This window comes from Phaseolus vulgaris, chromosome 11, assembly GCF_051622355.1.
Source record: "Phaseolus vulgaris cultivar YP4 chromosome 11, ASM5162235v1, whole genome shotgun sequence".
NCBI classification, from domain to species: domain Eukaryota; kingdom Viridiplantae; phylum Streptophyta; class Magnoliopsida; order Fabales; family Fabaceae; genus Phaseolus; species Phaseolus vulgaris.
The window spans coordinates 55,065,001-55,070,000 of record NC_143508.1 but is presented as its reverse complement, the minus strand read 5'-3'; positions in this window follow the sequence as shown (position 1 = coordinate 55,070,000).

Below are 5,000 nucleotides of genomic sequence, written 5' to 3'. Positions count from 1 at the left end.
TCGCCAAGATGCTCGTGAGGGAGAAGCCACGCGGATGAGGCCGTGCCTTCCCTGTGGTGGCCGCGCGCTACTGGACCGAGAGTAATAAAGCCCTCAATATCAACCACATGACCCTGGGCGTAACCAGCACAAATGTGAGCCCAAGCGGACGCTGACTGATGACATTACCCCCCCGGCCGGCAGCAAGCCAGACATGATGGCCCCTTCCCCGCGAACGGTTGGAAGCCATACCCCCTTCGTGATGCTCACAAGTCTAGAAATGAGCCACACAACGAAAATCCCACCAGCGTGCCACAAATCCACATAACAGATTCACATTTTTTCCCACCGGGTCAGTCGGCCGGAACCGACGGCGGCCACCACCATGCCGCCGCCCACAACGGGTGACACCAACCCAAGTTGGTGGATCACCCATGTGTGGGCGTTTTGACTTGCCCCACCACAAAGCAAGCCAAAACAGGGGGGAATGAAGGGACCGCACCAGAATTTTCCATGGTGCAAGAGCTGGCTGCATTGAGGAACACCCCCCCCCTATAATAGCTAAATATGCAAAAGCCACTTTTGTACAAGTAGATACACTTTTTTTGAGTAGACATAAGTTCTGTTTTGGGACCTAGAGAACGAATTTTCACGAGATTTTTTGCAGGGATCCTCATAAAAATGGTACAACATTGCCTGCAAAAAATTAGAATTTTTCGACATGGGGAAGTATTTTTTTTATTTTTCCAAAGACCCGAAATGTGGAAAATCGGGAAAAATGGAAAAACGTATCTAGACACCGTATTTTTGCGTGATTTTTTCCAGTCCATCCCATAATAATATCAAGAAGGTGCCCACCAAGTTTCGTTAGGATTGGCCAAGGTTTCGAATTTTCATGAATTTTTTTCAAAACCCTCTATTTTCCAACATTTCAAAAATTCAAAACCACATCAAGATGGCTTGGTTTTGATACCAAACTTTCTAGACCTCATTCTGCATGCATTTGTGACACTTTCCAACCAACAAAACTCAAAAACCACCACTTTGAAAATTTCATGATTCTTGGCACACCACCAAGTCACAAAATCAAGCCAAAACACCAAAATCTTGGAACTTGGCTATGCACCAACCATGCCAAGATCAATTCCTTTTGATCCCAAACTTCTCCCACATCACTTTGAAGGCATTTGTGAGGATTGAGTCCAGCCAGTTTTCCAAAACCATGATTTTCGTTTTTCACCAAAATCACCACCAAGTCACAAAATCAAGCCAAAAATCCAAAATCATGGCACTTGGCTATGCACCAACCATGTCAAGATCAATTCCTTTTGCTCCCAAACTTCTCCCACATCACTTTGAAGGCATTTGTGAGGATTGAGTCCAGCCAGTTTTCCAAAACCATGATTTTCGTTTTTCACCAAAATCACCACCAAGCCACAAAATCAAGCCAAAACACCAAAATCATGAACTTGGCTATGCACCAACCATGTCAAGATCAATTCCTTTTGATCCCAAACTTCTCCCACATCACTTTGAAGGCATTTGTGAGGATTGAGTCCAGCCAGTTTTCCAAAACCATGATTTTCGTTTTTCACCAAAATCACCACCAAGCCACAAAATCAAGCCAAAACACCAAAATCATGAACTTGGCTATGCACCAACCATGTCAAGATCAATTCCTTTTGATCCCAAACTTCTCCCACATCACTTTGAAGGCATTTGTGAGGATTGAGTCCAGCCACTTTTCCAAAACCATGATTTTCGTTTTTCACCAAAATCACCACCAAGCCACAAAATCAAGCCAAAACACCAAAATCATGAACTTGGCTATGCACCAACCACGTCAAGATCAATTCCTTTTGATCCCAAACTTCTCCCACATCACTTTGAAGGCATTTGTGAGGATTCAGTCCAGCCACTTTTCCAAAACCATGATTTTCGTTTTTCACCAAAATCACCACCAAGCCACAAAATCAAGCCAAAACACCAAAATCATGAACTTGGCTATGCACCAACCATGTCAAGATCAATTCCTTTTGATCCCAAACTTCTCCCACATCACTTTGAAGGCATTTGTGAGGATTGAGTCCAGCCAGTTTTCCAAAACCATGATTTTCGTTTTTCACCAAAATCACCACCAAGTCACAAAATCAAGCCAAAAATCCAAAATCATGGCACTTGGCTATGCACCAACCATGTCAAGATCAATTCCTTTTGCTCCCAAACTTCTCCCACATCACTTTGAAGGCATTTGTGAGGATTGAGTCCAGCCAGTTTTCCAAAACCATGATTTTCGTTTTTCACCAAAATCACCACCAAGCCACAAAATCAAGCCAAAACACCAAAATCATGAACTTGGCTATGCACCAACCATGTCAAGATCAATTCCTTTTGATCCCAAACTTCTCCCACATCACTTTGAAGGCATTTGTGAGGATTCAGTCCAGCCACTTTTCCAAAACCATGATTTTCGTTTTTCACCAAAATCACCACCAAGCCACAAAATCAAGCCAAAACACCAAAATCATGAACTTGGCTATGCACCAACCATGTCAAGATCAATTCCTTTTGATCCCAAACTTCTCCCACATCACTTTGAAGGCATTTGTGAGGATTGAGTCCAGCCAGTTTTCCAAAACCATGATTTTCGTTTTTCACCAAAATCACCACCAAGCCACAAAATCAAGCCAAAACACCAAAATCATGAACTTGGCTATGCACCAACCATGTCAAGATCAATTCCTTTTGATCCCAAACTTCTCCCACATCACTTTGAAGGCATTTGTGAGGATTGAGTCCAGCCAGTTTTCCAAAACCATGATTTTCGTTTTTCACCAAAATCACCACCAAGCCACAAAATCAAGCCAAAACACCAAAATCATGAACTTGGCTATGCACCAACCATGTCAAGATCAATTCCTTTTGATCCCAAACTTCTCCCACATCACTTTGAAGGCATTTGTGAGGATTGAGTCCAGCCACTTTTCCAAAACCATGATTTTCGTTTTTCACCAAAATCACCACCAAGCCACAAAATCAAGCCAAAACACCAAAATCATGAACTTGGCTATGCACCAACCATGTCAAGATCAATTCCTTTTGATCCCAAACTTCTCCCACATCACTTTGAAGGCATTTGTGAGGATTCAGTCCAGCCACTTTTCCAAAACCATGATTTTCGTTTTTCACCAAAATCACCACCAAGCCACAAAATCAAGCCAAAACACCAAAATCATGAACTTGGCTATGCACCAACCATGTCAAGATCAATTCCTTTTGATCCCAAACTTCTCCCACATCACTTTGAAGGCATTTGTGAGGATTGAGTCCAGCCAGTTTTCCAAAACCATGATTTTCGTTTTTCACCAAAATCACCACCAAGTCACAAAATCAAGCCAAAAATCCAAAATCATGGCACTTGGCTATGCACCAACCATGTCAAGATCAATTCCTTTTGCTCCCAAACTTCTCCCACATCACTTTGAAGGCATTTGTGAGGATTGAGTCCAGCCAGTTTTCCAAAACCATGATTTTCGTTTTTCACCAAAATCACCACCAAGCCACAAAATCAAGCCAAAACACCAAAATCATGAACTTGGCTATGCACCAACCATGTCAAGATCAATTCCTTTTGATCCCAAACTTCTCCCACATCACTTTGAAGGCATTTGTGAGGATTGAGTCCAGCCAGTTTTCCAAAACCATGATTTTCGTTTTTCACCAAAATCACCACCAAGCCACAAAATCAAGCCAAAACACCAAAATCATGAACTTGGCTATGCACCAACCATGTCAAGATCAATTCCTTTTGATCCCAAACTTCTCCCACATCACTTTGAAGGCATTTGTGAGGATTGAGTCCAGCCAGTTTTCCAAAACCATGATTTTCGTTTTTCACCAAAATCACCACCAAGCCACAAAATCAAGCCAAAACACCAAAATCATGAACTTGGCTATGCACCAACCATGTCAAGATCAATTCCTTTTGATCCCAAACTTCTCCCACATCACTTTGAAGGCATTTGTGAGGATTCAGTCCAGCCACTTTTCCAAAACCATGATTTTCGTTTTTCACCAAAATCACCACCAAGCCACAAAATCAAGCCAAAACACCAAAATCATGAACTTGGCTATGCACCAACCATGTCAAGATCAATTCCTTTTGATCCCAAACTTCTCCCACATCACTTTGAAGGCATTTGTGAGGATTGAGTCCAGCCACTTTTCCAAAACCATGATTTTCGTTTTTCACCAAAATCACCACCAAGCCACAAAATCAAGCCAAAACACCAAAATCATGAACTTGGCTATGCACCAACCATGTCAAGATCAATTCCTTTTGATCCCAAACTTCTCCCACATCACTTTGAAGGCATTTGTGAGGATTCAGTCCAGCCACTTTTCCAAAACCATGATTTTCGTTTTTCACCAAAATCACCACCAAGCCACAAAATCAAGCCAAAACACCAAAATCATGAACTTGGCTATGCACCAACCATGTCAAGATCAATTCCTTTTGATCCCAAACTTCTCCCACATCACTTTGAAGGCATTTGTGAGGATTGAGTCCAGCCAGTTTTCCAAAACCATGATTTTCGTTTTTCACCAAAATCACCACCAAGCCACAAAATCAAGCCAAAACACCAAAATCATGAACTTGGCTATGCACCAACCATGTCAAGATCAATTCCTTTTGATCCCAAACTTCTCCCACATCACTTTGAAGGCATTTGTGAGGATTGAGTCCAGCCAGTTTTCCAAAACCATGATTTTCGTTTTTCACCAAAATCACCACCAAGCCACAAAATCAAGCCAAAACACCAAAATCATGAACTTGGCTATGCACCAACCATGTCAAGATCAATTCCTTTTGATCCCAAACTTCTCCCACATCACTTTGAAGGCATTTGTGAGGATTCAGTCCAGCCAGTTTTCCAAAACCATGATTTTCGTTTTTCACCAAAATCACCACCAAGCCACAAAATCAAGCCAAAACACCAAAATCATGAACTTGGCTATGC